This window comes from Oncorhynchus kisutch, linkage group LG24, assembly GCF_002021735.2.
Source record: "Oncorhynchus kisutch isolate 150728-3 linkage group LG24, Okis_V2, whole genome shotgun sequence".
Taxonomy (NCBI): domain Eukaryota; kingdom Metazoa; phylum Chordata; class Actinopteri; order Salmoniformes; family Salmonidae; genus Oncorhynchus; species Oncorhynchus kisutch.
In genome coordinates this window covers 347154-373133 of record NC_034197.2, presented here as the reverse complement: position 1 = coordinate 373133, position 25980 = coordinate 347154, and the positions used below count along the sequence as shown (strand labels likewise).

Genomic DNA, 25980 nt, shown 5'->3' with positions numbered 1-25980 from the left:
GTTAAATAAAGGTGTTCTCAACTAGCCTACCTGGTTAAATAAAGGTGTTCTCAACTAGCCTACCTGGTTAAATAAAGGTGTTCTCAACTAGCCTACCTGGTTAAATAAAGGTGTTCTCAACTAGCCTACCTGGTTAAATAAAGGTGTTCTCAACTAGCCTACCTGGTTAAATAAAGGTGTTCTCAACTAGCCTACCTGGTTAAATAAAGGTGTTCTCAACTAGCCTACCTGGTTAAATAAAGGTGTTCTCAACTAGCCTACCTGGTTAAATAAAGGTGTTCTCAACTAGCCTACCTGGTTAAATAAAGGTGTTCTCAACTAGCCTACCTGGTTAAATAAAGGTGTTCTCAACTAGCCTACCTGGTTAAATAAAGGTGTTCTCAACTAGCCTACCTGGTTAAATAAAGGTGTTCTCAACTAGCCTACCTGGTTAAATAAAGGTGTTCTCAACTAGCCTACCTGGTTAAATAAGGTGTTCTCAACTAGCCTACCTGGTTAAATAAAGGTGTTCTCAGCTAGCCTACCTGGTTAAATAAAGGTGTTCTCAACTAGCCTACCTGGTTAAATAAAGGTGTTCTCAACTAGCCTACCTGGTTAAATAAAGGTGAAATAAAAAAATTAATAAAGGCAATGGCTACTTTGAAGAATCTCAAATATAAAATATATTTTGACTTGTTTAACACTTTTTGGTACCTAAATGATTCCATATGTGTTATTTCATAGTTGTGATGTCTTCACTACTATTCTACAATGTAGAAAATAGTACAAATAAAGAAAAGCCTTGAATCAGTAGGTGTGTCCAAACTTTTGACTGGTACTGTATACATATATACAGGAGTAAGACAGATATAGCTTCTATTGCCTGTTTGAGTATTTGTTTAATAGCCTACTGATTCTGTGAGCACCAAGCCTCATGCACCGGCAAAATGTTGAATTAAGCAATTTCACAGATTCGGCTGTTTTTAATCTTTGCTATGCTGTAATAATGGCTTTATAATTTTTAGTCATTAGAACAGACTGGTATTGCTTAACATTTGCTTAACCTTTTGCGCGTAGGGGGCAGTATTTTCGTTTTTGGTTAAAAAACGTACCCATTTGAAACTGCCTATTTCTCAGCCCCAGAAACTAGAATATGCATATAATTGTCAGATTAGGATAGAAAACACTCTAAAGTTTCCAGAACTGTAAAGAAGAAGTTTCCAGAACTGTAAAGAAGAAGTTTCCAGAACTGTAAAGAAGACGTTTCCAGAACTGCAAGGAAGAAACTAAATGGCTGAAATGATATTGCGTCTTCAGCATGGACAGCACAATAAACAGTTGCTGTTATGTGGTGCCTTTTCACTGCAGTAGGGAGGAGAGCGAGACAACGTGCACCTGTCACACAGGCACTCGCTGTCATTTCTTTTAATACAGTGTCACCATCGGGCTCTTTCTTGAGTCATTTGTGTGTCTTAATTATTTAATTAAACAGTGTGCTTAAAGCATCATACAAGCTCAGTGCTGTGTCTGATATGGAAAAATACATTTTAACATTAGAACAGGATGACTCTCGGTCGACAAAGATTTTTTTTGTCGGGGACAGCCCTGCAATCAGTCTTACCCTTGCTCTACTCAAAGGGCTGTATTGGAATGGCTTCATACAGTATCTACGTGTGTATCATTGACTGTATTGTCTTTTTAGGCCAAGAGGACCAAGAGAAACAAAGTGGAGCAGATCACTGATACAGATGCAGGTCATAAATTAAACTCTAATTTCACTGAATGTAATCCTTTTGCATGTAAATCTATTGAGCAGAGGACTAATAGCAGAGTGCACATGTTATACTTTCTTGGGTACTTAACTTCACAAAGTACACAAAGTTGGCTAATACATACTTGCCTCAGAAGGTTACATGTTTTCTGACTTCTTTACCTTGGTGAATGCTGCTTTGGACACAGGTCCCTCTACATCTGTGGAATTTTCTGGGATGACAGTTAAGGGGACATCTCACCAGGGACAATCTAATGAAAAGATCCTAAGTGAGTGTGTCTCCAGGGTCTGTCAAACCAGGGCTCTTGACCTCCCGCCAATCGATCCGGATGCTTTCAACCCGATTATCATCCGGTTTCTGGAAAAACTTACTGAGGAGTATGTCCAAACTTCTATTGTAGTATTTGAATGCAATGTCATCTGGATGATTTTATAAATTGTATGTGTGTTGGTGTGCTTTTTGGTGCTAAAAACATCTAATTATCTCCTATAGGCAATGGAGGCAGTTAAGCATTGGCAGGATGGACCCTGTAAGTCCCTTAACCCTGAAAATGATTCATAGATATATTAATAGATGTTTCAAGAAAATTAGATACAAACCTTTTATCTACAGTATCATCCACATTATCACAAACAGTTTAATTCAAAGAGCTTTTTAGTAGCCTACTGCTTTTCATGCTTTCCAATGTATGCCACTTTCATGATTCTCATGAACATATGTGAGATTGTTGGTATCTCTTCGAGGAGCTTGGTTTCAGAGCCCGGCTATGAGTAATCTACCTACACTGTTTCGGTCCTACAGGTGATGAGGGCATTGCTTGCAGAGATGTGCCTGGAGATTGTGCGGTTTGTATCTGAGGCCATCCTGGAGGTCATCATCCCTGCAATTTTCCATTTTGTACGGATATACAGTCATGTGCCTCCAGTATCCGGCAAGTCTCTGACAGAATCAGAGAGATCCTCTAGCACAAACCTGAAGGTTCGCAAGAGAGGCAGCAGCAAATCCTCAAGGTCTTGCACGGCCAAATCAAGCTCCTCTCGTAATGGGTATGTTCAGTCATTCCTAAAGAAACCTGTTTCACCTAACTATTCATAACCCATTTTGTGAAAATATGTTTTGTTATCTGTATAACAGTTTACTCTTAATGACCAGTTTTACTGATTACTGAATGATGTATTAATGTCACTACCGTGTCTACTATTGAATATGGAATGCTGTATTGTTTGCTTTGTATTCTCAAAGGTCTCAGACAGTGTTGCCAAATACTCAGGGAGACGGTGAGTCAATATCATCTGAGCCACTCAGTGACTTTTTTGGGATCACTGAGGACAGTCTCCTCACTGGTGTCCAGGATTCCTTCAAAGAGTCACTGAACAATGTCCTCTGTATCCAAAGAGAGGGCCAGGTAGACACTCAAAGTCTATCCCGGGTTATTGTTGGAGAAGTGTCAAAGAAGGTCAATTCCATAATCGCTGTGGCCATCCAAACTCCCATCTCTGGGCGAATGTCCCCTGTCATTTTTGCCAGTGGTGGTGTCTCCAGCACCAAGGTGGTTGAGGAGATGGTGTCTGGCGTTTCCAACATACTTCAGATGTACATTAATGGGAAGAGTGTTGAGCAGAGTGTTGTTCTCAGAGAGGATGGTGTTGAGGTGGATATGACACATTTAACAGGACAGGTCATGACAACCCTCAGTGGCACTGTTTTGAACTTCAGCAATAAGGAGGAAAATGATCCCGACAAGAGGGAACTGATTTGTGTTGTTGCTGACCATATGAAGATGCTTGAAGCTTGTAAAACTCCTGAGGAGATGCTAAAACAAAGAGAGAGCAACCTCAATATCAAAGGTGCCAAATCTAGTCTTCGTCTGTCAACACAAAGTATGGACAGACTACTCACTGAGGAGTTTCAGACCAAGGCCACTGAATCGATCCGGGAGATTGTTAAAAGATTCAGGGGTTGTACATCATGTTGTTCTGGCACTACATCATCTAGTCCAACTCCTAGGATAGGTGAGATCAGAGACCTTATGATTGACCCTGAGGCCTCTGAGTTGGTAAGTACCTTTGTTTCAGACATGGACAATCTTACCCAGTCCATCAGGGCATCCTGCTCTCCTGCACAGAGTGAGCAGATCCTTCTTGAAAACCATCAGAGTAAGATCTGGTCTTACACTGTTGGTTGTTACTACGACATGAAAAATACGCTGAAGAGGATTCTTACCTGTCCAGAAAAAGGGGATCTCGCAAATACATTTGTGCAGAGCACAAAAGATTATTTCACAATGGTTCCAACTTTGTGCCTGGACTTCGATCATTCCAGTAATGGTGAGGCTGACACATCGGACTCCATTTCTTGTAAACCACTTTTAATAATCCCCTCATCTATGAATGAACAAAAAGGACAAAGTGAGACCCCAAAACCTCTCTTGGCTCTCAAAAAGTATTTGCAAGACCAAGTCCTCCTTGACACCACAAAAGCAATTGCCAGCCAGGTTCTAGTCTTGTATAAGACTGAGGTGATGGAGAAGTTCTCATCTTCTGTTGGAGAGTGTGATTCTGAAGAGTCTCTGGAGGCCATTCTATTTGAGGATGGCATCATGTCTGACTTGAATGATTTCACCAGTTCTTGTTCCGCCTCACCATCTGAGTTGTTAGACAGTGAACAATGTCTGTCCCATCTCACTTTTCCACTTGGTCTGCAGGACAGCACCACCAACAGTGAATCTACCCAGAGTCTTCCAGTTATAAATATGAAGAAACTCTCCAGTGTGTCTTTCCAGACAAAGGCTAGAAAGGCAGTGAGTGAAGCTCTGAGATCTGTCACCCCCTTTACAAACAGCTTACTGGGAGACTCTGAAGCATCTAAATTACTGGACACTTTTGTAACAGATGTGGAGACTATTGTTCAGTCCATGCAGGCACATGAATCTGAAATTCCCAGAATTTCAAAAGTGAGCACCCTTCATGCTGCTCGTATTATATATCATAGATTTCGAGAAATGCTGAGGCGGTTTCTCACTCCCTGCCAAGACTCTGTAAAGGTCATCGATGGTGTACATGATGAGACTCTCAAACAGGCTCCTAGTGAAAGTTTAGATTCTCAGGTGACTTGTAATAGTGATTCTCTTGAAATCCAAGCGGACCTTCAAACCTGTACCAAGGAGGTCATTAGTCAGATCCTCACTGTATATCACTCTGAGGAATCCATGGAGAAATGCCTCTCTAGCCTAAAAGGAGATACAGAAGACCTGTCCAAGCTTTTGGATGCCGTTGTTTCTCAGATTGACGTCCTTGCCGCCTCCAAATCATATTTATCTGTTGATGACTATGCTATCAATACACAGGACAATTTGCATGGTGAGATCAACAATGATAAAGAGGAGGTATCGTCTAGAAGTCTTAAATCCACAGCCTTTGACAAACTATGTACTGAGGAGTTTCAAACTAAAGCCTCACATATGGCTGGTGGGATCCTTCAATCAGGGTTGATTTGCATTGTAAATTCCAGCCTTGATGGCAGAAGTGCAGACATTTGTGCAGAGTCCAGTAGTGAAGGTGATAATAGAGATGTCAAAATCCTTCAGAAGAGTGGAACTCCACCTTTGTTCACCTCTTCTCTGCACACCAATTCTGCAGCATCCAACATCGTCATAAGCATCACTAAAGACCTTAATAGCTTCACCCAGATGACTAAAATGTCTGATGCTTCAGTGTCTGGCCAGTTAGAGAGATCCTTGTCAGCTTCAACCCTTCCTGTCAGTGTTCACAACGGGGCCAATGTGAAAGGAAAGATCATTTGGCCAGGCACTGTTAACCTGTTCAACAATGTGTTCATCAAGGTCAAGGATTTTTTTGCCCAGCAACAACCGGTCCTCCTAGACAATGTGGTTGAGGCCCCCAAACATGCCGAATCAATATGCAGAACAGCCAATTCTACACAAATGACTTACAGTGAACATGAAGGCAGCCAGACCAGCATGGTAAATTATTCCAAAGCCTTAATTAGTCAGACTCTGATGACAATCCAGAGGAGAGTGTCTATGTCAGAGAGGATGAGCACCTCAGAGAAAGGCCTCTTGACTCGTTCCATTGTGGGATCCATGCTGGAGGATGTTGACATGGTGAGAACTGATAGACACGAGATACACCGGCCATCCTCCTCAAAGTCCTCCCTGTCCATCACCTCTGCCATGACCAGAGGGTCCCAGAGTGATTTTACAAATTCTCTTCCAGGCACTCCAGTCCCCAATGAGTGGCCTGTTGAAAGCTATTGTCCTATCATTAGGAGTTCGGTCATTGATATGAGTGACTCCTCAACTCATTCACAAGGGTCAAGAAATTACACAAGGCAAACCATCTCTGCCATAGTTGACACTGTTATGGAGGTCATTCCAAGAGAAGATACAGAACACATAGCCACTGCAGATGATGTCACTTCTTTTACAAGAAGACTTGCGAGACTCAGCCCCAGGGACGGTCTTCAGAACTTCTCACATGAGCTCACTGACAAAGTTTATGAGCTCATAAAAAGTCACAACACCCCCCAGGCTCTTTTTGTGCCAGCTGGCAAGACCGTGTCTGACTCTATTCTTTTGAAGCTGAAGACAGGATTGAATGCTTCTGAAGAATCCAGGGAGTTTCCATCTGACCATGTGTACTCCTTTGCTACGGAGTCAATAAAACGTCTGCTACAGCAGATTGTCTTCTGGCTTCCTCCACCATCACAAGGATCCGATTTCTGCCAAACTATCATCTCTGATGGTTCTCTGCAGGACACAAGTCGGCTTATCCCGAGCTCTTCTGCCATCTCCATTAGTTCCTCACAGGTTTACTGTGACACCAATATAATGGTCAATCAGGTCATGGATACCTGTTCTGTGGCCTCCAATTCATCAGAAGAATTATCAGAGTTGATGAACATAATCAATGGGTTGTCCTCAACTGATGCTGGAACACTTGACTCTGACAGACCGGCTCTCATGACCACTAGCCGTCAGTCTAGTGCCAAATCATTGCCTAGACCCTCTCTGTCTGGCAGAAGCACACACAACGGTGGAACTGTGGATATTCAAGTTTTAGGAGAGGTGGAATCCAAGATGGACAACAAAGATCTGGAGATGTCTAGTGTCTCTGTGCATCCATCAACTCCATCAGCCATGGACTCTGATACACATGCATCATTTGACTCCACTAGCAATGACTACACCTCTTTGGTACTTTTACTGATTGTTAGATTGCTGTCAATGATCACCCCTATCACATTACTGGAATCCTCTGACATTAGTGAAACATCAAGAGTTCTCACAAAGAGGATTCTGTCTGAGTTCTGTGGCACCTCAGGCCTTGAACCAACTCAAGCCTACCCCCAGAATCTGAAAATCAAAAAGATTTTCAAGGCTGTCTACAAGGGGCTTCTTCAAGAATTTGGGTCAGAGAAGATGCTCCAGGTTGCAATGAAGTCAACCGATTATGCATTTGACGATGCCCTGGTCAAATCATTAACTAGGGAACTACTAACTAAATGCAATGAGGCTAGCTCTGCACCTCCCTCCATGACCCAGTTGTCATCACACAATGTACTTGGCAGTGACGAGGTAGGTAATTCTGGGCTTCCAACAACTGGTAGAAAGGAAAAGAAGAGAGGAAGATTCAGTGCTCTCTGTGGACTCAACCCAAAGGTACATATGTCATCAAAATACAAATGATAAAGATTATTTTTATTCATTACGTACAGTATGATGGTCTGTATGATGGAACACTGTATGATGGAACACTGATACCTTTTGTGTGCAATTTCTCCTACTGTACAAATGACTGTTTGTTACCCATTGTACAAAGAAGGTCAACAAGAAGAACCACTGCACTCCAACACCTTCCCAGAACCAGACCCCTGCCGTCAGTGAAACAGGTAAGTCAATACACTCAAATGTGTACTGAACAAAAATATAAACGCAACATGCAACAATTTCAAAGATTTTATTGAGTTACAGTTCATTTATGGAAATCAGTCAATTGAAATATGTTCATTAGGCCCTTATCTATGGATTTCACATGACTGGGAATACAGATATGCATCTGTTCGTCACAGATACCTTAAAAAAAGGTAGGGGCGTGGATCAGAAAACCAGTCAGTATCTGGTGTGACCACCATTTTCCTCATGCAGCGTGACACTTCTCATTCGCATAGAGTTGATCAGGCTGTTGATTGTGGCCTATGGAATGTTGTCCCACTCCTCTTCAATAGCTGTGCGAAGTTGTTGAATATTGGTGGGAACTGGAACACGGTGTTGTACACGTCAATCCAGAGCATCACAAACATGCTAAATGGGTGACATGTCTGGTGAGTTTGCAGGCCTTTCGACATGGGGCCATGCATTACCATGCTGGAACATGAGGTGATGGCGGCGGATGAATGGTGTGGTGAAGGAGAGTCAGACCAAAACGCAGCGTGTAGATTGCGATTTAATCAAACAAACGTAACACGAATCAATACAATACACTACAAAACAAAGAACGTAATGAAAACCGAAACAGCCGATACTGGTGTAAATAAACACGGCGATAGGAACAACAACACTAAGGACAATCACCCACGACAAAGTCAAAGAATATGGCTGCCTAAATATGGTTCCCAATCAGAGACAACGATAAGCACCTGCCTCTGATTGAGAACCACTCCAGACAGCCATAGACTTTGCTAGATAACCTCACTAGCTACAATCCCAAATACATACACACCAAAACCCCAAGACAAAACACACCACAATACAAAAACTCCATGCCACACCCTGGCCTGACCCAATACATGAAGAAAAACACAAAATACTTAGACCAGGGCGTGACATAAGGATCTCGTGACGGTATCTCTGTGCATTCAAATTGACATTGATAAAATGCAATTGTGTTTGTTGTCCATAGCTTATGCCTGCCCACACCATAACCCTACAGCCAACACAACGCCATATACTTGGTCTGTGGTTGTGAGGCCGGTTGGACATACTGCCAAATTCTCTAAAACGACATTGAAGGCGGCTTATGGTAAAGAAATAAACATTCAATTCTCTGGCCACAGCTCTGGTGGACATTCCTGCAGTCAGCATGCCAATTGCACACTCCCTCAAAACAAGTCAACCAGCGTTTTTCCTTGCTCCTATTTTTCTCAGTCTCTGTCTCTGAGACATCTGTGGCGTTGTGTGGTGTGACAAAACTGCACATTTTAACATGGCCTTTTATTGTCTCCAGAATGAGTTGCAACTTTGTAAAGATCATGCTTTTTAACCCACAAGAATCTAAGCCCTGTCTAGGCCGAGGGGTTTGTATCGGCCTTACTGCTAATAGCCGATACAAACGCATTGAATGACAGATTTACTACATGGAACTGAAGTGTCTGTCCTAAATCTGAGAGATATAAGAAAGTTGATGAATATATATATATATTTGTATGTATGTATATATATTTTAGCATGTTTTTATCCCCTTCTTTTTGGCACTAAACAGTCTAAGCCCTGGGGGGGCCTATGTAACACTTCTGTGTTAAATAGGCGGATTGAGACTGCTAGGCTACCTGCCGCCCTACATTTGTAAATTATGTAGAATATTACAATTTAAATAATAATAATGCAATACTAATTCTTCACACTAACTAGGATCAGTTAAAGAAATGTTATGTTTACATTTTTCCCCAGCAATTGTCAATGATCAAGAATCCTGCCGAACAGAGAGTATATGCTCCACCAAGAAGAAACCAAGGAAGCGTTCGCTCATTTCCAGGATGTTTTCAGCTATAGGCAAAGCCTTGTCCAGTCCCTTTACTTCCTGCTATAAAAAGAAGAGCACCTAATCTATATTTCAAAATAAATATTTGAAATTAACATAATTGCATAAATTCTTCATGTTGAGTGTTTTTCATGATATATTATTGGATGATATAAAGTGTAGTAGTAGTAGTAGTAGTAGTAGAAGTTGTATAGTTGACTATATTACTTTTACTTTTAAGATACATTAAACAAATAATAAGAATAGTGTGCACTTCTCGGTACAGTTGAAGTCTGATGTTTATATACACCTTAACCAAATACATTTAAACTCAGTTTTTCACAATTCCTGACATTTAATCCTAGTAAAAATTCCTGTTTTAGGTCAGTTAGGATCATCATTTTATTTTAATAATGTGAAATGTCAGAATAATAGTAGAGAGAATGATTTATTTCAGCTTTTATTTCTTTCATCACGTTCCCAGTGGGTCAGAAGTTTACATACACTCAATTAGTATTTGGTAGCATTGCCTTTAAATTCTTTAACTTGGGTCAAACGTTTTGGGTGGCCTTCCACAAGCTTCTCACAATAATTTGCCTGAATTTTGGCCCATTCCTCCTGACAGAGCTGGTGTAACTGAGTCAGGTTTGTAGGCCTCCTTGTTCGCACACGCTTTTTCAGTTCTGCCCACACATTTTCTATAGGATTGAGGTCATGGCTTTGTTATGGCCACTCCAATTCTTGACATTGTTGTCCTTAAGACATTTTGCCACAACTTTGGAAGTATACTTGGGGTTATTGTCCATTTGGAATACCCACTTGCGACCAAGCCTTAACTTCCTGACAGATGTCTTGAGATGTTGCTTCAATATATCCACATCATTTTTGTGGATATCACATCAAATAAAACTATAAATAATCTTATCTAAGTCCTTTACAATTTTAGGGTGTAAGTCAAGTGATAACGAGACATAAACCAATCTGGATAACCCTTCAGCTTTGGATAATAATACCGTAGAACGACTGTAGAACGAAATATCTCTCATCAACCAGATATTCAATTTCTTCTTTGTTTTCTCAATGGAGTTAAAGTTCAATTCACTCCTTTGTTTTCATCCTTACATATAACAATTTCAATATAAGTAACCTTATCTTTAATTGGGATACCATATACTTCCTGTAAAACAGAATCCTTGAGTGGAAATAAGACTGACTTACTTATATTCATTTTCAAACCTGAAACTAAGGAAAAGTCTACAATACAGGAAACTGCTTTAGAAACCTCATTCCTGTCTCTTAAAAATATTACGATTCGCCTGGCATTAATAGAAAAACAGAAATGGACATTTACTATCACAGTGACTAGATGAAGAATATTAAACTTGTATACGTTCACATGAACCAGGGTCTCACAAAAAGAAAAGTTCTTACTAGTTGCAAATAAAAACAGTCCTTTGCACCACGCAAGTGGTTGATCTAAATTATATATATTTTTATACAATTACAAATAACATTGTACCATAAATTGGTAAAAACGAATAGCCATCAACCTAACATTAAGTGTCAGTGCGAATTTCCCTGCCATAAAATAAATATATATATATAAAATAGTTTGGCTCACACAAACAATGCTCTTTCCTCAAGAAATATAAAGTTTTGATTCAAAAGGTAAAACAGGAAATTGACCAGATTTATAGAGAGGAAGTAGAGAAAAAGCTTAGGTTCCTTAAACAACGATATTATGAAGCAGGCTCAAAGGCAACCAAATTACTAGCATGGAGACTCAGGAAACAACAAGCACAGAATACCATTTTCAAAATAAAAGACCCCTAAACAAAAAAGATCACATGCAAATTAGATGAAATACAGAATGCATTTGAATCATATTACAAAAATCTGTACAAGCAACCAGAGAAGGCAGATGCACAGACAATAGAGCACTTTTTGAACTCACTCAATCTCCCCTCAATTGGGACAGAGCAAAATAGACTAACTTCAGAAATATCCACCGAGGAAATGAATAAAGCAATATCTCAGCAAAAAAGCCAACAAGTCTCCAGGCACTGATGGCTTCCCTTCAGAATGGTTCAAGACCTTCAGAGAACAATTAGCACCTCTACTTAAGGCCTGTTTTAACTGGACTCTGAGGGAGGGAGGTCTCCCACCGTCATGGAGAGAGGCCATCATATCAGTAATCCCAAAAGAGGGTAAAGATAAGAAAGAATGCAGTTCATATAGACCTATCGCAATTCTTAACACAGATTTATAAACTATATGCATCAATAATAGACAAAAGAATGGAGAACATAATCCCAGAATTGATTGACGGATATCAAACTGGTTTCAAACAAAATAGGCAGACACAGGAAAATATAAGGAGAACACTACATGTCATGGACCACATTACTCAGAATAAGACAAGTGCAATATTAATCAGCCTAGATGCAGAAAAAGCATTTGATTCAGTGGGATGGGATTACCTATTCCAAGTTATGGAAAGATTTGGTTTCAACAAAGAAGTGATACAGTGCATCAAAACACTGTATTCATGTCCGACCGCTAGAATAAAGATACATGGACATTTGACACAAACGATAAAATTAGAGCGAGGGGCAAGACAAGGCTGTAATCTATCACCCACGCTCTTCTCCTTGTACCTAGAACCATTAGCACAGGCACAGCACAAGCTAAGACAAGACCCAACATTGGAGGGAATAACAATAAGAGTGTCACGTTCTGACCTTTGTTTCCTTTGTTTTGTATTTATTTAGTATGGTCAGGGCGTGAGTTGGGTTGGGCAGTCTGTTTGTTTTTCTATGATTTGGGGATTTCTATGTTTCAGCCTAGTATGGTTCTCAATCAGAGGCAGGTGTCATTAGTTGTCTCTGATTGAGAGTCATACTTAGGTAGCCTGGGTTGCACTGTTTGTTTGTGGGTGATTGTCTATGCTAGTGGCTTGTGTCAGCACAGGGGCCTGTTGCACAAAACTAGGATAAGGGATTAAGCCAGGATATCTTGGTGATCCTGGCTCAATTGATCCGTAATCCGGTTGCACTAAAGATGGATAGGGGGCAGGAGGATATGTTATGGTATAAATTACCATGGAGATTTATTCTGTGGAGCTAGCCTGCTCCAGACCAGGCTAAATTCCAGGATCTATTTAATCTCATCCCTAATGTCAGTCAGCAGTCACCACAAATGGAAACCAATAGTTATTTCACTGCTCACTATACATTGTTATCACATATAACTAGACCCACTGTTATTATTTAAACGTTTGTGATCATTAATTTCAATGATTTTGGATAAAAAATGATTTTTAGATGATGTTGCTATCATTAGATAATTTACAGTTTCCCATAGACTATAAGGCTATATATAAAATATTAGGGCCACAGAGGGGAAAAAAACACAAGTCATAATATTGTAACCAGTTGTTTTAAAGGAGGACAGTTGTTAAAATGACAGATGTGGGGCATTTCGTGAAATTGTACTTCAGTATGGTTTCATAAACAAAGACATGCTGATGTGCCAGAATATTAAGTATCACATTGTCATAAGTATCAAAACTGTAAAAACAATATGTAGCTTTTCTGCAGAAAGAACCAGCCTCATAAATTTATGACTTTATCCTTTTTCTTCAGTGTGGCCCTAGTACTCTGTCATATAAACAAATACACATTCCATATGAATATAAAAACACAATGTGTAACATTATGTTCCTTTATTGAATAAGGACAAAACAAAGCAGGTAAACCATCAGCTCCTTTCGAAACTGAAGTCACAGTGACTCTACAAGATGGAAAGCACAGAATCCAAGCATATTATACAAAATGATACATACACATTCAAAGGTCTGTATATAACACACCCTGCATGTCTGCACACTAAAATAAATGCAGGACAAATCCATACACATCAACTGAACAGACAAATGAATGGATGCAGTAGCCTCCCTGCAGCCTTGTATTACACACAGTATACCGCACAAACATCATAAGAGGCCAAATTCGTCAAAAAACGAACCCCAAAAAACCCAAATTCCTCTGCCACCGCAGGACATATTTAACCAAAATTGAAAGCACACACACTAACTAAAATAATTCAACACATATTGGTCCCTCAGCAGCCGACCACTGTCGTCATCAGGGAAGATTGCCGGATTGTCCCAGTCCATGGCTGGTGGCACTCTGGGGGCCCTCTCCTTCCTCAGGCAGGCCACATTGTGGAGGACAGCACAAGCCACAGTAATATCACATGCCCTAACAGGGCTGACCCTTAATTTGTGAAGGCAGTGAAAGCGTGCCATCAGGAGGCCAAAGGTCATTTCAACTCTGGCCCTGGTCCTGGCATGGGCATGGTTGTAGGCCTGCTGTGCTTCCTGGGGGTCTGTGAAAGGTGTCAGGAGAAAAGGCTGGCAGCCATACCCCCTGTCTCCCAGCAACACACCAGAGAATTCACCTGTCAACACAAAATCTCATCATTACTACCTCATAAACACAGTGATATTCTTGACACAGCCATGATGGTTATAAATAGGGGTTGTGTGGCTTACCTTGTGATAGATTTCAGAGGCCCGAAAGATTCTGGAGTCATGGACTGAGCCAGGCCATTTTGCCACAACATTGCTGATCACACAATCAGCATTGCAGACCATCTGAAATCATAAGATGAGGAATATTACACCAATCAATGCACATCACTGGCAATGCAGAGTGTTCGTCAATGGACAATATCAAAAAGTTATGTTCACCTGAACATTAATGCTGTGAAAGGATTTCCTATTCACAAAATCGACCTCACGGGCACCTGAGGGGGCTTTTATCCTTATGTGTGTGCAGTCCACTGCACCAATGACATTGGGGAAACCTGTCACACAAAGTAATGAGTATCCTACTATGTGTTAACAGTTGTCCTGTAATTTGTAGATCCTCTTACCTGCAATCCTATAGAACTCCTCTTTGATGTCACAGAGTCTTCTGTGGCCAGGGAAGGAGATGAAGACATCTGCTAATGCTTTGATAGCCAGACACACACTCCTTATTGTGCGGCAAATTGTGGCCTTGTTCAGCTGTTCTGCATCACCCACTGAGTACAGGAAGGCTCCACTAGCAAAAAAGCGCAAGGCCACACAAACCATTTGCTCCACACTCAGTGCATGGCTCCGTGCAGTGCGGTGCTTAATCCTGGGACCCAGTAGTCTGCATAGATACCTGATGCCATCTGCAGAAAACCTGTATCTTTCATATAGATGGTCATCAGGGAAGGCCAGTGGGTCCAACCGGTCCCTGAAGACCCTTTCTCGCCTGAAGGCTCTCCTCAGCACAAGTGCTTCTTCATCCACCACATCTCGCACGAATGGGCATGCCATTGTCAGAGCAGAAAGGAACACACAATTTTGGGCCTTCATATAGGCTAGTGGCCACACCTGGTGCTGGGGGGGTGGGCAAAAGAGGGCGATGCCTTATAACGATGACTTGGTTGTACTGATTGCTGGGAAGAAAAAAAAAAACCTTAGAAAGATGCCACCGTCCTGTGTGCTCACAATAAGAGCTCATATGTCATGGCTCACTTGACTTTACGAGAATATACCTAATTTTTATTTTGAGCTGTGTCATCTTCTTGGAGCTGGGGGAGGAAAGAAAAATAATGATTAATACATTTGTGTTACAGTTAGCATACAGTGTACATTGAAGGCATATCTCACCTCCCTCTCAAGTTTTTTTATTTCAAGGTCCAGTTTCCTAATTGTCCTCTTTTTTATTTCGAACTCCAGTGCAAGATTTTCCATCTTTTTCTTCTTGTACTGAATGTCTATGTCTGCCAGTTCTATTTGGCGCCGGAGGTGGTTGCCATACAACTTTCTGATAGCTTGTGAGCTCTGTGAACACAATACAATTAGCGCAGCTGGAATTTGGCAGGATGTGGTGTCCTTTTATTAATACGCACTATGTTGCCAGGCTGGTTTTCCCACTGTATAGCATCTGGGTCCTGTAAAAGAAATTCGATTTTTTGATTTTGATGAGGACTCCTCACCATTGTAGAGTAAATAGTACTTTCACAGTCTTAACATGATACCTCATGCCTTCTGGAATCCAGAGAGATGGTCTCCTCTTCATCATCGTCTCCATCATGTGCTGTTGCTGCTGCACTGGGGCCTTCACCCTATCACATTTAATCGGATTCATATTGAAGCTAGTAGACAAGACATGCCAGGCCTACAGTATGCCTTTGATGGAGTACTCACTGGATCAGCATCGTCTGGTGCTTGTGCTGGTGGCTCTAACAGGAACACAGTGCTGCCAGACACTGCAAGGCAATAGGTAAACCAAAGTCAGACAGTCCAAATTGATTCAATATGAATGTGGTTGTATCCCATGTAGAGATGGAAGGACATACCTTGAATGAAGCGGGTGGCATCTTGGGAGGAACCTATGCTCGTCTCTTTCCCCCTAGGGATCCCCTCTAAGACGGGCCTGCCTTTATTTAGCTCCAAGGCCATGTCCTCTGCTGGGGTAAGGTCAGCCTTTGGTGACCCACCACCCGTGCCTTGTCTGTGGGTATTCTTTTTCACTGCTAAAACAGTACAGACAATGTGTGAGCAGGCACCTTCTGGGTACAATATATGCTTGTGCTTTGTTAAATATTAGTCAGGGACCATACCATTCTGCAGAATGTTCTTGTATTTGATTTTGACCTGCTGCCATGTCCGTTTTGGCCCGTTCATGTTTAATCTACACACACACACACACACACACACACACACACACACACACACACACACACACACACACACACACACACACACACACACACACACACACACACACACACACACACACACACACACACACACACATTTAATGGAGTCACACTGCAAAAAATTACTTGGTATTTTTGTCTTGTTTTCAGTAAAAATAAAAAATAAATTATCATAGCTTTATACAGTGTGATGGAGTTACTTTACACAATTTCACTCATATCTGCAGTGCATTTCAATAAAAAATTTAACCGTTTCATAATTACAGTACAACTGCATTTTTGGAGATGTGAATTAAATATTTGAATTGTAATTGTGATGTTTCAGCGGAGCGGTGAGTGTGTAATTGTGCACTACTTACGCATTCAGGCGGTCTGCAATACTTTGCCACGCTTTTTCTCTTTGCTTTATCACTGTGGCGGTGTTGCCTTTCTTCTTAATTATATATTTTACCTCCTCGTATGCCTCCATGAGGATTTGTGCTTCCGACGGGGTAAAGTACGCGGCTCTAGTTGCCATGGTAAATCAGTTAATCTGTGATCTGTGGCGGGGTCTATTTGAGTGAGCCGTGAGCGCGCACCTATCCAGGATTGGTTTCACCTGGCTTAATGAATCCGTGTCTGCTCATCCTGGCTTGGTCTTTGTGCAACCAATTAAGCCTGGACGCACATGTTTTGGCTTCATTGAGCTCAGCTGAGTCATTTATCCCGGATGTCTTAATTCTACTTTTGTGCAACAGGCCCCAGGTCTCATTTATAGCTTCACGGCCGTTATTTGTTTATTGTTTTTGTATTCAGTGTTCAGTACTTTCTTTAATTAAATATTCATCATGAACACATACCACGCCGCATTTTGGTCCTCCGATCCTTCTCGCCTCTCCTCTTCAGATGAAGAGGAGGACGACCGTGACAGAATCACCCACCAAACAATGACCAAGCGGCGTGGTAAAAGACAGCGACGACAGCAGCAACAACAGCGGCCAGTGTAGTAGGATGTCCCTTTGGGGCATCCGTACCTAGGTAGGACATGCAAGGGTTAGGTTAATAAACAGGCTGAAGCTAGAACCTCGTTGTCGCGCGTCTTTATTTTAGATCATACTACATGGTGTCAGAAGTGGTTTTAAAAATCACGTAAACGTGAAGAAGGTACCAAGTAAATCATACATTCAGGCTGTTTCAAAGGGAGTGCACAGGGAGTGCACAGTGTTGGAGAGTTCAACGGGCACTGCCAAGTGTTGAACGGGCTCTGGCGCAAACACGGACAGGCTAGTGGCTAGTGCTGACGGATTTCGCATTAGTCCCCCGGAGAATTTTGATTGTATGGAGAATCAAAACTGACCGAAATGGATCAGGCGCTTTGAAAGGTACAGGGTAGCATCAGGCTTAAATGTGAAAAATGAGGCATTTCAAGTTAATACACTGATCTACTCTATGGGTGATGAAGCCGAGGATATATTAAATGCTTCAACGTTGACCGAGGATGAGAAACTTAACTACAGTGCCGTTAAAGACTGTTTTGAAACGCATTTTGTAGGGAGACAACATTATTTTTGAGAGAGCTAGGTTTAATATGCGCAAACAGGAGCAGGGTGAAACCACCGACAGTTTTATCACAGCTGTTCACAAACTAGCAGAACATTGTCAGTTTGGCTCAGGGAAGAGCTGATCCGAGATCGGATTGTAGTCGGAGTAAGGAATATATCACTTCCTGAAAAGTTAGTTGGATTCCCAGTTTACCTTGTCCAAAGCTGTAAACCAGGTTAGGCAGAGTGAGACAGTAAAAAGACAGCAGACGATACTGCTCGACAGCAGCTCCTTGCAGAACGAAGAGAGTGAGAAAATACATGCATTTTCATACAGAGCTAAAACAACGGAGGGGAACATAAAACAGAGACAGACGTGGAGAAAACAATCACAGACAGCACCAGTAGCCAGTTCAAATGTTTGCCGCAAATGTGGGAAATCCCCTTTCCACAGATGGAAAGATTGCCCAGCAAAGGATGCTGGGATGCAGGAAATGTCACAGGAGAGGACACTTTTCAGCTGTCTGTCGATTAAAGCAAATGCATGAGGTTTCAGAGGAGGTACAGCAGGACAGCATCTTGCTGGGAGAAGTAAAGGGAAACAATACTGGCTGGCATTCAGGCATTAAACTCAATGGGGAGGTTGTGTCATTTAAACTAGACACTGGGGCAGCAGTGACAGCTATCCCAACTAGGCTGTATAGCTATAGCAGAGATGGACCTTTGCTCTCTACAAACAAAAAACTGTACGGGCCCAGTAATAACATTTTACCAGTGGTAGGGCACTTGGTGATTAAACTGGAGAGTAAAGACAAAAGTACCATCCAGCCTGTCTTCGTCATTGACTCTCTAGCCAGACCGTTGCTGGGGCTGCCAGCAATTGAAGCATTGCAACTCATTGAGAGAGTGAGCGAACTGGAGGACCCAGGTGAGGTTTTCAAAAATAAATTCCCAAAAGTGTTTTCTGGTCTAGGAAGGATAGAAGGTGACTACAAAATCCGCCTGAAAGAGGATGCTGTCCCCTATGCCCTTACCACCCCCCGCCGGGTGCCTATCCCTTTATTGGCCAGAGTAAAGGAAGAGTTGGGGAGGATGGAAGACATTGGGGTGGTGTCTAAAATAGAGAGTCCCACAGACTGGTGTGCAGGGATGGTTGTGGTCCCAAAAGCCAATGGGGAAATAAGAATCTGTGTGGACATGACTAAATTGAATGAGGCACTCTGCAGAGAGAGACACATCTTACCATCAGTGGAGCAGTCACTGGCTCAGTTGGATGGCTCACAAGTCTTCACAAAGCTGGATGCCCGCTCAGGTTTCTGGCAGATACCGCTGTCATCAAATCAAATCAAATGTATTTATATAGCCCTTCGTACATCAGCTGATATCTCAAAGTGCTGTACAGAAACCCAGCCTAAAACCCCAAACAGCAAGCAATGCAGGTGTAGAAGCATCAGAGAGTAGGGCACTCACAACGCTTATAACACCGTTTGGCCGGTACTGTTTTAACGTTTTGCCATTTGGAATCGCTTCCGGTCCTGAGCATTTCCAAAGACGCATGTCCCAGCTGTTGGAGGGGCTGAGTGGCGTCATAGTCCACGCTAGCGATGTGCTCGTGTGCGGAAGGGACAGAGCAGAACATGATGTAAGGCTCACAGCAGTTCTGACCCGACTCCAGGAGACTGGCCTGACACTCAATGAAAAATACACTTTCGCACAATCAGAAGTCTTGTTCTTGGGACACAAAATCAGTGCAGCTGGAATAGAGCCGGACCCAGAGAAGATCAGTGCTATCACAGATATGCCCAGACATCAGAATGTGGCTGAAGTCAGGACCTTCTTAGGCAAGTTCCTCCCACAGTTCTCAGATACAACCAAACCTCTGAGAGACTTACTAGCCAAAGAGAATGACTGGTCATGGGGTCACATGCAACAGGTAGCATTTGACAAAATCAAAGGAGATCTGGCCTCACAGAGAGTGCTGGCCCAGTACCGTCCCCACGCTAAGACTATCTGCCAACAGATAGTTCAGCAGTGCAAAAAGGGATGGCTCAGGCAGCAGGAACTGCCTCAGCTGCTGAAGCCCTATTGGGTGCACCAAAGTGACTTCCACTGTAATGGAGACCTTCTCATGAAAGGACTACGGATAGTTATCCCAGAGACTCTACAACCAGAAATGCTAGACAGAGTGCATGATGGACACATGGGGATAACCAAATGCAGACTGAAGGCTCAACAGTCAGTGTGGTGGCTTGGTCTGAGTACTCAGATTGCCAATCTACTGGCCCAGTGTGAGGTCTGTACAAAATGTCAACATTGTCATCCGGAGCCAATGATGGCAACGGAGGTGCCAAAACGGCCATGGCAAAAGGTAGAGGCGGAGATGTTCTATTGGAAAAATGACACTTATCTGCTAGTGGTAGATTACTACTCAAGATACATTGAAATAGCAAAGACACCCATAACCACATCAGCTGGTGTTATCAATGGATTAAAGTCTATTTTTTCCAGGCAAGGGGTCGCTGAGGTCCTGGTTACAGATAACGCTCCCCAGTTCTCTGCGAGCTCCTTTTCTGCTTTTGCCGCAGAATATGACTTCATACATGTGACCAGTAGCCCCTACCATGCACAGAGTAATGGTGAGGCAGAGAGAGCTGTGAAAACAGTCAAGGGACTGCTGAAAAAGAACAAGAATCCATACAGGGCTCTGTTAGCTTACAGAGTTACACCACTGCATCATGGGCCATCACCTGCCGAGCTCCTGATGGGCAGGAGGCTGCGTTCCCCATTGCCGGTCTCGCCGGCTCAGCTCAAACCCAGATGGCCTAACAGAAAGGCCTTCGCTGAGAGGGACAAACGTCTGAAACAAGCGCAAACTGGAGACTTTAATCGGAGACACCGTACTGAAATCAAATCAAATTTTATTTGTCACATACACATGGTTAGCAGATGTTAATGCGAGAGTAGCGAAATGCTTGTGCTTCTAGTTCCGACAATGCAGTAATAACCAACAAGTAATCTAGCTAACAATTCCAAAACTACTACCTTATAGACACACGTGTAAGGGGATAAAGAATATGTACATAAAGATATATGAATGAGTGATGGTACAGAGCGGCATAGGCAAGATACAGTAGATGGTAATGGGTGCAGTATATACATATGAGATGAGTATGTAAACAAAGTGGCATAGTTAAAGTGGCTAGTGACACATGTATTACATAAAGATGCAGTAGATGATATAGAGTACAGTATATACATATACATAGAGATGAATAATGTAGGGTATGTAAACATTATTTTAGGTTGCATTGTTTAAAGTCGCTAGTGATATATTTTACATCATTTCCCATCAATTCCCATTATTAAAGTGGCTGGAGTTGAGTCAGTGTGTTGGCAGCAGCCACTCAATGTTAGTGGTGGCTGTTTAACAGTCTGATGGCCTTGAGATAGAAGCTGTTTTTCAGTCTCTCGGTCCCAGCTTTGATGCACCTGTACTGACCTCGCCTTCTGGATGATAGCGGGGTGAACAGGCAGTGGCTCGGGTGGTTGTTGTCCTTGATGATCTTTATGGCCTTCCTGTAACATCGGGTGGTCATCGGGTCATCGGGTGTCCTGGAGGGCAGGTAGTTTGCCCCCGGTGATGCATTGTGCAGACCTCACTACCCTCTGGAGAGCCTTACGGTTGTGGGCAGAGCAGTTGCCGTACCAGGCGGTGATGCAGCCCGCCAGGATGCTCTCGATTGTGCATCTGTAGAAGTTTGTGAGTGCTTTTGGTGACAAGCCGAATTTCTTCAGCCTCCTGAGGTTGAAGAGGCGCTGCTGCGCCTTCCTCACGATGCTGTCTTTGTGAGTGGACCAATTCAGTTTGTCTGTGATGTGTATGCCAAGGAACTTAAAACTTGCTACCCTCTCCACTACTGTTCCATCGATGTGGATAGGAGGGTGTTCCCTCTGCTGTTTCCTGAAGTCCACAATCATCTCCTTAGTTTTGTTGACGTTGAGTGTGAGGTTATTTTCCTGACACCACACTCGAGGGCCCTCACCTCCTCCCTGTAGGCCGTCTCGTCGTTGTTGGTAATCAAGCCTACCACTGTTGTGTCGTCCGCAAACTTGATGATTGCGTTGGAGGCGTGCGTGGCCACGCAGTCGTGGGTGAACAGGGAGTACAGGAGAGGGCTCAGAACGCACCCTTGTGGGGCCCCAGTGTTGAGGATCAGCGGTGTGGAGATGTTGTTGCCTACCCTAGGTTGATGTTAGAGGCTACTGGAGGAAGTTATGGGGCTTACTTGAACTCTTTAAGGGAACATGAACCTTTCTACTCTTCTACTCTCCAATCAAATTCTACAAATTCAAATTCCACGAGATGGGTTTTTGAATGCAGTAATGTATTTTCATTGAAATGGCATATTTTTATGATTTCACACAAAAATGTATGTACAGTGCCTTGCGAAAGTATTCGGCCCCCTTGAACTTTGCGACCTTTTGCCACATTTCAAGCTTCAAACATAAAGATATAAAACTGTGTTTTTTTGTGAAGAATCAACAAGTGGGACACAATCATGAAGTGGAACGACATTTATTGGATATTTCAAACTTTTTTAACAAATCAAAAACTGAAAAATTGGGCGTGCTAAATTATTCAGCCCCCTTAAGTTAATACTTTGTAGCGCCACCTTTTGCTGCGATTACAGCTGTAAGTCGCTTGGGGTATGTCTCTATCAGTTTTGCACATCGAGAGACTGAATTTTTTTCCCATTCCTCCTTGCAAAACAGCTAGGGCTCAGTGAGGTTGGATGGAGAGCATTTGTGAACAGCAGTTTTCAGTTCTTTCCACAGATTCTCGATTGGATTCAGGTCTGGATTTTGACTTGGCCATTCTAACACCTGGATATGGTTATTTTTTAACCATTCCATTGTAGATTTTGCTTTATGTTTTGGATCATTGTCTTGTTGGAAGACAAATCTCCATCCCTGTCTCAGGTCTTTTGCAGACTCCATCAGGTTTTCTTCCAGAATGGTCCTGTATTTGGCTCCATCCATCTTCCCATCAATTTTAACCATCTTCCCTGTCCCTGCTGAAGAAAAGCAGGCCCAAACCATGATGCTGCCACCACCATGTTTGACAGTGGGGATAGGGTGTTCAGGGTGATGAGCTGTGTTGCTTTTACGCCAAACATAACTTTTGCATTGTTGCCAAAAAGTTCAATTTTGGTTCCATCTGACCAGAGCACCTTCTTCCACATGTTTGGTGTGTCTCCCAGGTGGCTTGTGGCAAACTTTAAATGACACTTTTTATGGATATCTTTAAGAAATGTCTTTCTTCTTGCCACTCTTCCATAAAGGCCAGATTTGTGCAATATACGACTGATTGTTGTCCTATGGACAGAGTCTCCCACCTCAGCTGTAGATCTCTGCAGTTCATCCAGAGTGATCATGGGCCTCTTGGCTGCATCTCTGATCAGTCTTCTCCTTGTATGAGCTGAAAGTTTAGAGGGACGGCCAGGTCTTGGTAGATTTGCAGTGGTCTGATACTCCTTCCATTTCAATATTATCGCTTGCACAGTGCTCCTTGGGATGTTTAAAGCTTGGGAAATCTTTTTGTATCCAAATCCGGCTTTAAACTTCTTCACAACAGTATCTCGGACCTGCCTGGTGTGTTCCTTGTTCTTCATGATGCTCTCTGCGCTTTTAACGGACCTCTGAGACTATCACAGTGCAGGTGCATTTATACGGAGACTTGATTGCACACAGGTGGATTGTATTTATCATCATTAGTCATTTAGGTCAACATTGGATCATTCAGAGATCCTCACTGAACTTCTGTAGAGAGTTTGCTGCACTGAAAGTAAAGGGGCTGAATAATTTTGCACGCATATTAAAAACAATTACAATATAGACAATAGCAACATAGAACAAGCAAGACATAGCAACATAGGACAAGCAAGACATAGCATACAGACAGAGCAACATAGGACAAGCAAGACGTAGCATTCAGACAGAGCAGCATAAAACAAAAAGCAGCAAGACAAAATTCATAAAAGCAACAAAGTGTTTCCACACCTCACAAGCTACAGACAACAGACAACATGGAGTGGCAACACACAGCTAGGGACCATGTTCACAAATCTGATTGACCTTTAGCCATGTCTTCAAGCATTTTGTGAAAGTGTGATATGTGGTGCAGTTATGTGTGTCTGATGGCAGTGTATTCCAGACATGGGAAACAAAATTTAACTATTTTGTTTCAAAATGGTCCCTCTGGCATGCATATTTTTGTATGATTTAATACATGTTTGAATCCCAATACCTTGATATTTTGAAGTTCATTTTAGTCCTCCTCCGTGCATGTTTTGTTCCATACCTGTGCCTTGGAGAAAACAACTATAGCCTTCCAAGTCTAATACCCTATACACACCAGCAGCCTACAGTGTTAACTTATTGAGAATGTATATCATTGCATTTAACATTCAAACCTCTTTTGAACTCTTCAGATCTTAACCGGATCAAACTGGAATGTTAATATATTACCCTAAGTCAAACTGGTTTTGGTGTCTTAGACACAAAAGGTTGTTTTCTCCTCATAGTAAAAACACTGTTTCATGGTTTGGATTAAAAACACTGGGTATTTGTTTCGTAGAACATTGTGTTTTTTTGGGGGGGGGAAAGCAATACTTATCTCTACTGCTGTTTGTGTAGAGGCCTGGTTAGAATTGTATTGCAATGACAGGTGAAGTGCTTGTTGAAATCATGCTGCCTTGCTGCTCATTCCTTAAAGTACTATTACCAACGAATACCTGTTTGTCTGTAGCCATAGCTGTTCTTAACCTGTTCAACTCTGACGCCCTCTAGTGGCATTTTATAAACGATGCATAATATTGTATACTGCCCTCATAAAGTAAATTTCGGTCCTTACAGAAACATGCTTAGGGAAAGGGAAAGGGGAATACCTAGTCAGTTGTACAACTGAATGTATTCAACTAAAATGTGTCTTACGCATTTAACCCAACCACTCTGAATCAGAGATGTGTGGGGTCTACCTTAATCGACATTCACGTCATCCGCGCCCAGGGAACAGTGGGTTACCTCCCTTGGTCAGGGGCAGAACGACAGTTAAGTACTGTTAGAAAGCTAAGAACTGTGGGATTCTGATAAGCGTCAGAAACAATGTGACTATTACAGAGCCCGAGATATGGGGGAGGTCCCAATTGTCAGTTGTTGGGGAATAAGAGATTTGTCTAGGTTTGACATAAAATATGTAACCAATTACTCGCTCTAAACATGTGCACATTTCCATAGGAACATAGCCATTTTAAAAGCGCGGGGTTTGTGCAACGTTTTTCATTTTCCAGGATATACACATGAGAAGAAAGTCTCTCCCGATCCATTGATGTAAATATTCCCTTGTCTGATTCCCAGTTCATCCACTAGTTAGCAGTCGGAGATCACATGAGTTCTCTTGGCCACTTGAAACCAGTTGCATCTGGATCCTGTAATTTCCTAATGAGCCGCCCCCAGGTGGTGAGGGTAGGCAACAATTTGTAACTGGATCCTGGACTTCCTGACAGGCCGCCCCAGGTGGTGAGGGTAGTTAACATCATATCCGCCATGCTGACCCTCAACACGGGGACCCCTCAGGGGTCTTGTTTGCCTTCCTGTGACATCGGGTGGTGTAAGTGTCCTGGAGGGCAGGTCGTTTTCCCCCGGTGATGCGTTGTGCAGTTGCTGTACCAGGCGGTGATTCAGCCTGACAGGATGCTCTCGATTGTGCTCTCGATCTGTAAAAGTTTGTGGCCGTTTTTGGTGACAAGCCAAATTTCTTCAGCCTCCTGAGGTTGAAGAGGCGCTGTTGTGCCTTCTTCACCATGCGGTCTGTGTAGGTGGACCATTTCAATTTGTCCGTGATGTGTACGCCGAGGAACTTAAAACTTTCCACTTCTCCAACTGTCTTGTTGATGTGGATATCATCTCCTTTGTTTTGTTGACGTTGACGTTGAGCGTGAGGTTATTTTCCTGACACCACACACCCGAGGGTGTAGCATAAGAACAGCTTCATTGGCACAATGGACAATAACCTTGCACAATGTTCTAATCTAACATTCTAATCTATATCTGCTTAATTTGTAAATTATGTCAGTGTTGGAGCCCCTAGCTATCTATAAATGAAAAAAACAAGAATATGGTGCCATCTGG

The 25980-nt window shown here is 42.4% G+C and overlaps 2 long non-coding RNA genes across 2 annotated transcripts; both read left to right on the top strand.

Moving 5' to 3' along the window:
- The first annotated feature begins 1679 nt into the window (after window positions 1-1679).
- Window positions 1680-2767, top strand: LOC109883935 (uncharacterized). Its single transcript, XR_002254265.2, has 4 exons — window positions 1680-1733; window positions 1939-2128; window positions 2244-2280; window positions 2553-2767. It is a non-coding gene; the product is annotated as an uncharacterized LOC109883935 (long non-coding RNA).
- A 4468-nt stretch (window positions 2768-7235) lies between these two features.
- On the top strand, window positions 7236-9624 carry LOC116357015 (uncharacterized). Its single transcript, XR_004205317.1, has 2 exons — window positions 7236-7661; window positions 9439-9624. It is a non-coding gene; the product is annotated as an uncharacterized LOC116357015 (long non-coding RNA).
- The last annotated feature ends 16356 nt before the right edge of the window (window positions 9625-25980 follow it).